This window comes from Harpia harpyja, chromosome 16 (assembly GCF_026419915.1).
Source record: "Harpia harpyja isolate bHarHar1 chromosome 16, bHarHar1 primary haplotype, whole genome shotgun sequence".
In the NCBI taxonomy this organism is placed as follows: Eukaryota; Metazoa; Chordata; class Aves; order Accipitriformes; family Accipitridae; genus Harpia; species Harpia harpyja.
Window position 1 is genome coordinate 8462440 of NC_068955.1, and position 12840 is coordinate 8475279.

The 12840-nt window shown below is 47.9% G+C and overlaps 1 protein-coding gene across 3 annotated transcripts in view; it reads left to right on the top strand.

The window, feature by feature from the left end:
- LUZP1 (leucine zipper protein 1) overlaps nt 1–12840 on the top strand; it is a 43758-nt gene that overhangs the window by 4125 nt on the left and 26793 nt on the right. The window contains exon 1 of one of the 3 annotated variants that reach the window (XM_052810920.1): nt 1814–2494. The exons of the other annotated variants lie outside the window; for them this stretch is intronic. The gene's annotated coding sequence lies outside the window, so the exon portion shown is untranslated. Of the gene's footprint in view, nt 1–1813; nt 2495–12840 lie in introns of those variants that run through there. 3 annotated transcript variants of the gene reach the window in all.

Consider the following 12840-nt stretch of genomic DNA (forward strand, 5'->3'; position numbering starts at 1 on the left):
CTGCCTAATTCCCAGCCTGGCTGCAGGGTTGCTTTTGTCTGGCCAGGAGAGAGGAGCGCGGGGCTAGAAGGGGGCAGGCGCAGTGCAGGGCCACCTAAAAATGACTGTAAAACTTCAGTCTGAGGATCTGGTCCAAAGTCTGTGAGGGTCACTTGTGCAGTGATAGCATGCCCAGAGCATATTAAGCATTGCTGCCTGTGTTTGTACCTCTGCCACCACCTTGCTTCTGTGGTGACTTTGGAAGTGCTGCCTTTGCAAAGTTCCTGCTCACACAAAGTGCTGCCCAGGTTTGGGCAGCAGGAGTGCAGATACCACATTCAGAGGACTTCAGTGGAAAAGTTCCTGTGTTTATTAAGTCCCAACAATTTTGGCTCTGTTTCAGAGTTTCACTGGATTGGGCAAACCTCAAATATATTCTTAAAGTAACTTCTGAGCTGTATTATCTGGGGTCTGATCAGCTGTATTGAAGTCAGGCCAGCAAAATGCACCGGTCTTCCAACAAAACGCATTGGTCTCGCTTGTGTAAATGGTTTGTGTGAGCTGGAAACTTCTGTGTTGCTCCTCCTTGGCCTGCCACAGTGTAACACCAGCCATCCTGAGCCACCTCATCCCCTGCACTGCCCTGGCCCTCAGGGAATGGTTGTCCACAACCCAGCCATGCTTGGTGCCAGCCCTCATCCTCCCTTGGCAGCAGGCATGGGTGGGCTGGCCTGGCTCTGTGGGCAGATCACATTTCTCACAGGTGGGCTTCTGGGTGCTCCAGGATGAAGTGGGGAGGAGGGGACTTGTGCTGCCAAGTACGGGTGCTTCCTCACCACCCCCTTGCCATCTCCCCTGTTTTGGCAGGAATGTGTGGTGGTTTTGCCCCTTCCAGTCACAAAGGGGAAAGTGTAGGCTTTAATGATTTTAATCAGTACTGCATGGACTGGCCCCTGCATGTAAACATTTATAGTTCTGAATTTACTTAGCTAATTGTTTTTTTAAGTCATAGTTTGACCTGCTGTACAGCCCAGGCTGTAGTATCAAACCTCACTTAGTATCAAATTAACTCATTAACTTAGCCATTTTTGAGGTTTGCGATTTCAAATTGCAAACTTGATGGTTGGGGGGGGGCATTGGTGAATATAAATAAGATTTTTTGCCATGAAAACTGATGTTCTTTGGTTGGATTTGTGATTGTTTGGCTCAGAAGTAGCAGGACAGATTTCATTTGAACACCCTGCAAACAGCATTATGGCCAAGACCAGACACACATCCTTCAGTGTGCACTGCATGCCTTTGAAAAAGCAGAGCAGCGAGGAGATGAGAACTGAGGCTTTCTTAGCCCTAGTAGGAATCGGCTTTGGTGGTTAATATTACAAAACCCCTGAAGCTTGGGGCTCATGTGTCAGGCTGCATGGCAGGAGAGAAAAGCATCTGCTTCTGTAGGTAGGTGATGTGAGAGGGATGCCTGACTTGCATCACAGCATAGCAGTCCTGCCGGGCAGCTGAGGAATGTGCTTTCCGGTGGCACATCACCTTTGCTGCAGGACAGCACCTCTCCCACTCTGGGAGCCAGTGGGCAACACATATAAGGTCATCCCAATCAAGCGCTCGCATCTACTCCAACGGTGTAGAAGCGGGCGACAGCAAGCATGCTGCATTGAAGTGCCAGTGCCACAGTAGGAAAAGGTGGAATAGGGGTGAAAGAGTGAGCACGTTGTTGTGTGACATGGTCAGACCTGTGTCCGTACTTCTCATATATGTGTTGCAGTGTTCTAATTGACCTCTAAAGTGGTAGCTTCACCCTAAGCTGAAAATGTGCCTTTCTGCATGACTGATTAGGATGAACATAAGCTCAAGCAACTCTTTAATTAGCTCAAGCTCTTTACTGTGAATGTTTACTTTTCACATTTTCCTCTGTTGTTGCATGCAATCCAGACGCTTGCAGAAAGTTAAAACAGCTCAAGGCTGTGCAGTGTGGGCTTCTGTCAGCATAGCTCTCTGCTTCCTGGTGTCGTCAGCTCTGCCACACCGTGCTGCATGCAGCACGGCATCGTTCAGCTGGGAATGACAGATTTTGCTGCAGTGCTGCACCCTCGTTATGTGTTGCAGCAGAATCTGTCAGACTTTTTCACGTTCATTCTCAAAATTGCTTTTATATAAATTGCTTTTATATGCATTATCTGGGTTTTAAGCTACAGCACTGGCTTGTGGCTTCCCCGTTGGGTTGGTTTGAAAATCGCAGGATATGTTTCCAAAGCTGAAAGGAGGCTGCAGAGGCTCCAAGTTTGTGCTGATCATCTGATTCCACTGCAGCACTTTCAGCTGCTTGTGCCTTTGAGGTGCCTGTGCCTCACGTGGGAGTGCAGTGGGTTACCTTAAAGGAAAAATCTGATGAAACTGCTTCAAGAACTTGTTGTTACATGTGATATCTTAGTGGAATTTAACAGAATAGAAAGGAGATTCCTGACCTAGGATCTGGAACAGAGCTGCAAAAACATTAATTCCTCAGGTAGTGTGAATCATTTGGAAATATGTCTGTTTTTACTGGAGAACAATAATTCCTGTGTGATAATAAATAACTTAGTACTGCGTTGTGGTGAGAATTTGAACTTGGAGCAGTTGAGAAATCCTAATGAAGCTTCTCACCCCATTGTTTGTATACCATTTTGTATAGCTACTGTTTGGTATTGTTTTTAGTGTTGTTGAGTGTGATTAATGTCTTAGCATAAAGGTATCCTGTGCAACGTGGATGTTGATGTTTCTATGTGAGATTTGGCATGAGTATATTATAAACTGCCTGCATATGCTCTTAAATTCTCTGGATGTTGCCTTCAGGTAGCTTTTTGCATTGGGCAGAGTGTAGCAACAAGAAGAACAGTTTGGAATAGGGCATTTCTTTTTGTCTGAAATGAACTGTCACAGAGGTACTGTGAAGGGGAGAGAGTATCATCATTGTTTTGGGAAAGCTATGAAACTGTGTGAAGGTGAATGCGGGAGCAATGCTGTAACCCGCTGTGGAGGTGGGGGGACCGCTTTCCTGTGGTGATTGGAAGGTGGGGGGGGGGCACTCTTCCAGTTCTTAGTCTCTGCAGAGTGTAGACAGCAAATGAGCTCCTGATAGCCAAGTGTTAAACAGCTACGGATATGAGGCTGTCTTTAGGCACAGGCAGAGGAAAACAGCAACTGCTGAGTGCAGAAAAACAAGTTGTTCCCTGTTGACTGCCTTGATTGCTGTGTGGCACCTTAATTGCCGTGTGGCACTCCTTGAGCCTGGGTCACCTTCCCTGCATCTTCCCTGTGCAGCAGTAGTGGCAAGCCCCGTTCTCTAGCTTTCTTTTCCTGACTGTCTTACAACAGAAACGTGCTCCCAAGCCCTTACCCACAGATCATCTCCATTCACTTTTTCCTCTACTGCCTACATTTTGAGCTGATTTGCAGAGCAGGGCTCTTCTCCACCCTCCACGCCCCTTCTTTTTCTCTTCTTTTTTTCGAGATCTCTGCCCTATGTGCCTCCAGCAACCGCTGCAGCATGTGGCTGAGGGTGCTCAGCACAGTCCTTTGCCTTGGAGCCCAGCTGTGCTGTGTGTGAGTTGGTGGGGCACACAGCACCTCTACTGCGAAAGCAGGTCTGGTGGCAACAAGCTGGACGGGGTCAGCAAAGCATCAGTAGCATGGCAGTGACAGCATGTGGGGCTGCGTGAGTAACAGCACAGTGGGCAGGTGAAGGGGAGAAGGTTGTTCTCTTCTGCTCAGTACTGTCGAGGTGGTATCTGAAGTGTCATGAGAGTCGGGTGGATCTTTCACTAGATCAGGTTGCTCAAAGCCCCGTCCAACCTGACCTTGAACACTTCCAATGATGGGGCATCCACAGCTTCTCTGGCCAACCTGTTCCAGTGTCTCACCACCCTCTTCATAAAAAATACGTTCCTTATGTCCAATCTAAACCTACCGTCTTTTGGTTTGAAACCATTGCCCCTTGTCCTGTCACTACAGGCCATGGTAAAAAGTCTCTCTCTGTCTTTCTTATAAACACCCCTTTATGTATTGAAAGACCACAGTAAGATCTCCCCAGAGCCTTCTCTTCTCCAGGCTGCACAAGCCCAACTCTCTCAGCCTTTCTTCACGGGAGAGGTGTTCTGGCCCTCGGATCATTTTTGTGCCCTTCTGTGGACCTGCTGTAGTCTTTCAGGGGACCCCAGAGCTGGACGCAGTACTCTAGGCGGGGTCTCACGAGAGTGGAGTAGAGGGCAGAATCACCTTCCTCGACCTGCTGGCCACACTTCTTTTGATGCAGCCCAGGATACGGTTGGCTTTCTGGGCTGTGAGCACACATTGCTGGCTCATGTCCAATTTTTCGTCCACCGGTACCCCCAAGTCCTCCTCTGCAGGGCTGCTCTCAATCCATTCATCCCCTAGTCTGTACCGATGCTGGGGATTGCCCCAACCCAGGTGCAGGAAGCTGCAACGTGGTAAATTCTGACTGGATGTAAAGGAAAATAATTTTCACCATGAGGTTGGTCTGATACAGGAACAGGGCCCCAAGGGGTTGTGGCATCTCAGACCTTGGAGATTTTCACAACTTGATGCAGTTTTGAGCAACCTGCTCCAGCTTTTGACACTAACCCTGCTTGGAGTGGGAGCTGGGCTAGGTTCTGTGACATTTGGTGTTAACTTCATCCCCTTACTGGCAACCAAGATGAGACAGAAATTGTGGGTTTCCCACTCCTTCCCTCCTCTGTAGAAAGGAACAGCGTGGTAGGGGGAATTGGTGTGGTCCCATCTCAGTACAGCCAAGGCAGTCCTTCCTTCCTGTGAAACATCCTTCCTTCCTTCAGTCCAGGGAGTACAAGGGGAAAAAGAACACATGAATAACAATGTGAGGGAGCGAGGTTACCCAGCCATGCCCTGGAAAAGTGCTGGAGGGAGACCCTCTGCTGCCATTTGTGGCTTATGCTCAATTTTTCACTCTCCCCTTCTTAAATGTGCTGTAAGAATAGCATATGCCCTTTTGGCTCTGATCTTCATTTAGGATGGGATTCAGATAAATTAATGCTTGGCATTAAGCCTGCAGATTCTCTCATTAGCTTCTTGTGTAATGCTTGCAGGAATACATGTGCTTCAGGAGCAATAGAATTTGTCTGTCTTGTGTCCAGAGTACCTGTTGTCCATTGTCCATTAGATACCAGTGGACTTAAAAGCAAATGCAGGCTGCCCAGTAGAACTGCCTTTTTCTTGTTATCACAGGGTATTTCAAGATTGTTGGTTTTCTAGCAGCATGAAACTGAGAATTTGGAACCTGAGAATTTTCCCATGATAGTCATGAGTTGGTTGGCATCTTTAACTCTTTCATGCCCCATGGACGAGAGGCTGGTAGGAGCTGGATGAACTTTGAAGCTGGTGATATATTCAGCCCTGTCTGTGGGAGAAGTACTGCTCAGCACCTTCCTGCTGAAAATACTGTCCCCCACTTCTGACCCCAAACAGCTTCTTAGCTGCGTACTGAAGGAGGTAGCTGGATGCTCAGGATGATCTTCTCCCTGGGAAGTTATGGCTGTTTTTCTGCTGTGTCAGTGCCCACCCTAATCAAAGGAGTCACTTCATGCAAGCAAATGGGGAATAACTCCATCCTGTTTCTGGGAAGAGGGAGCAGAGGCCAGGTATCGTTCTGCCATTTCTTTCTGCATTAAGGAGAATCCCAACAGTGGCTGCTGAATCCCCTGGCCATTCACCAGACCTTGGACCTCTAATTCATGGAGAGCATCAAGTCTTCCATCACAGCTCTTAGCTCAGAGCAGGGTCTGTAGTGCACATGGCTGGTCTCTGCCTGCCGGTGCAGTGAGATGTGCTTACATTTTTGGCCCATTTGCCCAGTTTCTGGCGCAATGCTGCGTATCTTGTGTGTGAAATGCCCATTGTCCTTTTGAGATGCTCAGCCTGCAGGTGAAAATACTCTGTCCATAAATTCATCAAGGGTTTTGAGTGGGCTTTTTTCAATGGCATGACTGCACAGTGTCATAACACCATCCTGGCAACTTGTCTTGGATCCTCCCTGTTGTCCACGGAGCATTAATTTTGAGGTTAATGTGTTTAAGTCCCCACAGCTACAAGTGTGCTCTCACAAAGGCAGCGTGTTCCTTAGAAGATCCAGGCTGTGATCTGTTTGTAAATGTTATTTTATTTACTTTTTTGTTACCTGAGGGTATTTTCAGGAATAAATTGAACACAAAAGACTTCTCTTAGAGTCTTCCAATCCACCCAGCTGTCTTCATTGAATAAATCACACTTAAGAGAGTGACATAAGCTCCTGAATACCTCCTTTCATTTGACTTCACACTTACCAGTGAACAAAAAAGATATCTTCTGAAGCTGCAGGGTGAGAGCTCAGAGGGAAAAAAATTCCTGTTGTTATAAGGGAGTCCAAGATCACAGTTAACATTTGTGGTACAGCCAGGGGACAGGGTTCCTGAGAGTTTCTGTTGGGAGGTCGTGAAGGATTTGGAGATTACTTGCAGTGTGTTAGTTAGCCAGCCAGCCAGCCTTCATTTACCTGTGCATTGTGAAATGCTGTACGTGAGGTCCACCTAGTTCAAATGACTTCGGGGAGAATCATGCAGGCTTTGGCTGCGTTGCTGCCTGCCTGTGAGTCAGTGCGTGTGGTGGGTGGGGTATCCGCTGCTCCTGCGCTGCTAATGGCAGGGCTTCGTACTGGAGCGTCGTGCCTCATCTTGCCTGCCTGCTGTCCTGCTGGCTCCCGGCCCACGAGGGGCTAGCTCGGCTCAGCTGGCTGCTCCCCACAGAATACCTGAGCACCTCTGGAAGAGACCCTGAGCTGGTGATGGAACCTCGGTTTAGTAACAGCACCCAAGGTCTTGCTTTAGAGCAGAGTGCGGATTTAATGGATTGCAAAAGGAGCAGATGGAAGACAGTCTCTCCTCCCTGTGCCGAAAGGTTTGCTTCGAGCCCGCAGTGATGCTGCTGGTGCAGGAGAGTGCTGCAGCCGGGCTGCATGGTGTAACCCAAGCCGGTCAGCCTTCATGCCAGAGGCGTTTCAAATGGCTGACCGATTCCTCGTGCCAGCGGTGTTAACCCCTGCTGTTCCCCAGCTAGCTGTGCTGAGGGATGCTGCTAGTCTCTCCCCTTTCTAACAAATGCTTGTCCAAAAGCTGCAGACTCATACAGTGGTTCTGGTGCCACTGGGCATGTGAGCATGCATGTGAGCTGCTGCAGTCCTGCCACTGCCTGCATGCATGCAGTGCACTGCAGGCTCCTGTAAAGATACAGCCCTGCCACTAGAAGTTTACAGTTCAAGTCTAAACCCTGGTTTGCTCTGGGAGCAACAGCAGTGGCACCTGTAACCTGATTCATCTTCCTTGGCTTCCTTGGGGGCCCTTCCACAAGTCCGCTTGCTACTAATAGCAGCCTTCATTCAGCCCTGTGTGTTTTGGCTGCAAGTGCAGTGCAGGGCAGGGCAGGCTGCTGAGAGTGCCTGCAGAACCACTGCTGTCCATACATCCCAGTGTAGTGTCCTAAAATGGTGCCAGCAATTTCATCTTCTGCATCTGCAATATGTGGGGCAAGTGTTGAATTTGGATTGGGGAGGCTGTGTCAGATGTCAGCTAGGCCAGGGCAAGCTTCTTGCAGACAAGCCAAGGGAAACAGCAGTGTACCCTGAAAAGGGGGACACCCCCCCCCCCCCACCCCCCCCCCAGCAAGAGCAACCTTCCAGAGACTTGGGGTAAAACTTTTCCTGATTTGGGGGATTTTGATGATCATGTTTCTTTCTAGTGGCAGGGCTGTTCTGTTCAGTGGGTGGATAGCAATGCTAATGATTTATAAAGTAGACTACAAGAGAGCAGTTAAAACTGGGTTTATGCTTGAATATTGAATTTTATCAGAGTAATTAGTCCTAGATGTCTGCTGAGGGTTATTGAGTTAAAGGGCTATTAGTAAAGATTAATGAAAAATTAAAATTTAGACATTTAAATCTGAATGATCATTTTTAATTCAGTTCACATTTTATTTCCTTGTGCCGTCTGTCTGAGGGCCTGTGCAGTGCCTGCTGGGCCTGCTCAGAATGAGTACCTGTGTGCAGAGAGTAGAAGAAAGTGCAGGGCAAGGTGGGTAGAGAGGACAGGGTGCTTTTCCTGAAATGTAGCTAAAAGTTGGCCGTTTGTCTAAGCTGTTCCAGAAAGATTTTCCCTACTAGTGCTAAGGAGTGCTAGAGGACAACCCTGAGCCATGGATCACCATCATCAATGCTGCTTTTTGTTTGTACAATTCTTGGCATGGCTTGGCCTGGACCTTCCCAGACATCTCCTGGGGATGGCTCAGGAGTTAGCAAAGCAGGTTTAATAGGGCAGGGGGGCTTGTTCCATACTAGTTGGCCTTGGGGCAGAGGACAGACCTAAGCAAGGCTCACATACTGATATAGGTGTACCCTTAAGTGCTCTCTTTGGTCAGCAGGATGACAGTGCAGTCTCCAAGGGGCCATTCATCCACCCAGCCTTAGGCAGCAAACTGGGATCAAGTGAACAGTTATCTGACAGTGCTGCCCACTTTCTTTTTTTTTTTTATCTGTGGAGGGTGCCTGGACCCTTTTATATTGAATACACAGCTTTAGAAGGCTAAGTTTTGGGGACGCAGGTACTGTCCATGGAGATGGGCTGTTCAAGCAGAGACCTAAGCCAGGTTCTTTCCTCAAACCATACAATGATAGGCCTGGGTAGGACCTTGAGGTCAGGCAGTTGGATTTCCCAGTGCAGGAGAGCTGGGAGGGATGCCAAAGGGCTGCTCTGCTCACCTTTGGTTTTCAGCGGCTGCTTGGCTACCTGTGGTGGTGTGGCACTGCAGCTGAGCTGGGCACTCGGTGCTGAGGTTGTGCTCCCTGCCATGGGTGGCTGAGCCCTGCATACAGGTGGGCTGTAAGCTGGACATGGGAGTGAGCCAGCAAGTTGCCGCACAGGTGGCTTGTAAGGAGAGCTGTGCCTCTGAGCCCCATACAGCACTGTGGTTGCTTCTTCAGTGCAGCATGGAGCTGCCTGCTGCCTCTGGCTGATTCCTGGATAACATGATGATGCCTTGGTGATCCCTTCACGTGGCCATGTACTCCAGAGTGCGGCCCTGTAGCTGAGCCCTGAAGACAGTATTGTGTCTCAGGCCCCAAAGTCCTCAGAAAAACAGAAAAATTACTTCATCTGCTGCGTGTACAGCTCTTCTCTTCATGTGTCCAGAGCCTGACGTGCCTTTTTCACAAAAGATGGCCTTGTAGGTAGGTGGAAGCTCGCTCTTACCTCTGTATTTGCTTTCTGCTGTGAGTCCACCCATTCCCTGTTTAGGTGTTTCACTTGCCTGTGGTGCAGGACTTGGCCTGGGGTGAGTTTTGGTTTGGGTTCTGAAGTATTTTTTCTGTTCATCAGGATTATCCTCTGTTCTGAGCTCACCATTGCTCTCAGCTTGGTGGCATCTCTGTGTTGTCTCAGTCTCCTTTCCACTCCACTGCCCAAGCTGGTAATGAGACTGCTCAACAGACTGAATGGAGGGGTTGTGCTAGGAAAACCATAAGAGAGGATAGATCACTGTTTGTCATATTATTATATTCTCTCCCCAACAACCATTGCTGGTGATGTTCAGAGACAGATTTTGGGCTACACAAACCTTTGCCTGACCTGCCTTAGGAGTTCTTACCATCTCTCTTTTTTTATTGAGAAGGCTTCTCATTTTCACACTGAATCAGGGGACAATTTCAGAGTCCTGGGCTTTCTGGCTCATTGTGGTTTCATCTAGACTTGTGTTTCCCTACTCTGCTTATGGGAATCCATGTGGGAGACAGTGTCAGAAGCCTTAGTAAAGTCAAGATACCTTATGTCTACTGCTTCTTCAGCTGTTCAGTGTAACTGTTACCCAGTTTAACAAGGGTTAAAGAAGTCACCAGCACAGCTATGAATTTGAATGTCCCAGTTCTTTCTCCACTTTCACAAACTTACATTCTTCATACTTCAGACTCTGCCTTCAGCTTGATTTTTGAGACGAGAACCTCCCTAACCTGGGATCGGTCTCCTTTAACAGATTTTAGGCTAGTTAGCAGGATTATATGGTGCTCTTGATGATGAGCAGAGTCTTGTTCACTGAGGCTGGCACAAAACTACCTATTTAAAAAAAAAAAAAAAAAAAAAAAAAAAAAGGCAAATTAGGTTGTTAAATAATCTGTTAACAACTCTGTCTTGGGTTGTGACACAAGACCAGAACATTGCCTCTGTGAAATTACATGTTGCTGCCTCCTTGCAGGGCCTCTACCTCTGGGCAAGTGTGGAGTCAAAGCCCTTCTGAAACAGCAGATGCTGAACAACACAGAAGCAAGCACGGACCTACCCGTGTCCAGCCCCAGACTGCGTATTCGACTTGTATAGCCATGCACAGTCCTCTTGGGATTTAAAACACCAAGGACAGGAGCAGGTCACCTGTGTCACCTTGTGTGTCAGCTTCAGGATCAGAGAAAGATGCTGGGTTTGCTTTAGCTTCACCTTGTAGCTCTGCCTGCCTCCAGGCATGTGCCAATGTGTGCCTGAGATGAATCCATTCTTTACCCTTACTGTTAAGCCGCACTGTTGTGCAATGTGGGATCCAAGGTTTTTACATCTGGTCAAAGTCATAAAGCAAAGCATAGCTGCTGCTTTGCCTGGCTTGCCAGAGAGGGCAGAGACCTGTCAATGAAGAGCCACTATCCATGGTTTCCACCTCTGCCATAATCCTTGTTTCACCCAGCTCCTGATGCAAATCTAGCAGAACAGATTTTTTTTTTTTCTTTGTTTTGTGATTATAAGATGAGCTTGACTTTCCTACCCAAGGCCATTATGTTTGTCCTGGATGAGACCACAAGTGTATCTAGCCCAGTATTTTTGTAGTGGCCAAGAACAGGGCCCTAGGGAAGAGAGCAGAAACAGGGAAAACCTGCGGTAAGTAGTTCCTGCGTGCTCGCCCAGCCTCTGGCCCCTGGTGGCACAGGCACTTACAGAGCTGGATGTGGCTTCTGTGGATTTACTAACCCTCAAAAGACATCTGTGGTGTTACTTTATCTGTTTGCCCCAAACCCATGGAAACTTTTAGTGTCCACAGCATCCTCTGGCAGAGTCCAACAGCTTATCTGCATGCCATGAGGAGCAGCGTCTCTCCTTGTTTGTTGTGACTGCAAAGTCAGTGAACATTTGATCATATCCCTCTTCTCCAAGCTACTCATAATTTTATAGATCTGTCATATTCCTCCTAGGTCATTTCATTTTCCAGGTTAAATAGTTCTCGTTTGTCAGTGATTTCCTCTGCAGAAATCATACTTTTGACCATCTTTGCATATCTTTTCTAGCTGGCAGCAGCGGCTGAGATGGGACCAGAATTGCAAACAGCTTTGGAGATTCTGGCACACAGTGGGTTGATACAGTGGCAAATTAATGTTTTCCTTTTTTTGTGCTGTACTTATTTCCTAGTAACTCATAGTGTTAGACCTGATTTTTGACCACTGTGGAACAATGAGCTGGTATTTTCCTGAATGGTTGCAGTAAGCTGAAAGCTTGCTATTTTACATGTAAAGTTAGGATTTTTTTTCCATGTCTGTAACATAATGCTGATCTACACTGAATGTCATCTGTCATTTCCCTGATGAGACTTGGAAGGTCCTTCCGTAGGTCTTCAAAGTTAGCCTTTGTCTCTATGACCCCGAGCTCAGAGTGTCTTCAGCTGCTTTTGCTAATGTGGTGGAGGAATGCATTGATGTGGGGTGGCACCGAGGGCAGGTCCTGCATTGCTGGTGTCACGTGGGGGCACTAGCTTCTCTGGGAAGGTGCGAGTTCAAAGTTGAAGTGCAGATCCAGGAAGCTTGCTGGAGGTAAACCCATTTCTGCTGAACTGCTTATGTAGGTGGGAGCTAATAAGAGCTCCGTCACCATTTTCCTTAAGAAATGCTGCTGGCAGCTGTGTGCAGTCGGAAGTCTCACTGATGGAGAAATGGTGCTGCCTTCTGCTTCTTCCTTCCTTGCTCCTGTGCTGCTCACTTTCACCCTTGTTCATACCTTGTACTCCTTTGTGCTGGGACAAACATTTTTCTGTCCACTATTTCTTACCTTAATGAGGTTAATTTTAGCCTAGATAAGTCCTGCATGAATGTTTGGGATAGGAGTGGTGAGTGTGCATAGCAGGGGGGAATATGCAGCTGAGAGTGAGAAGGCATCAGATCCAACTCAGCCAGCACACACTGGTCCAGCAGCTGCAGTGTTAGGACAGTTTGGAACATCCCTGAGCAAGCAGCAACAGACCCAGTACTTGTTTAAATGGCTGAAGCAGAACAAAGTGTAGGAATCCAAATTGCAATGCAAGCAAGGAAACTTGTGTTTTCATCAGATCATGGACCTCAGGAAAGACGACTTGCAAACCTTGTGACCAACAGGCAGCAGAAGAAAGAGGGCCTGGGGGAATCCTTGAACAAATACTATGAAAGGGTACCTCCTTGAGTAGACTAGCTCAAAAAAGCTGGAAAGTGCCAGCTTCCTTCTGGAGTGTTATCGTATAGTCTGAGGGCCAGAGAGCCATTGCTGTGGCAACAGATTTTTCAAATGCTGCTTTATTTCGGTGGGATGTCCAAAACAATGTTGAAAATAGGCCATGGGACTAGGTGTGCAGCAGTGCATCAAAAGACCAGTCAGGGCTGCTGGGGAAGTCCAATAGCAGTGGGCTGGGGTTCAGTGTGATGCCCTACAGCCTTTTTTAGGTGAATCAAACATGCCACTGTGGCTTTCAGAGTTGCTTCCTGGCAGCAGCAGGCAGCCTGGGACCCTGCACTCCAGGATGATTAGCAGAGCTGCTGCTTTC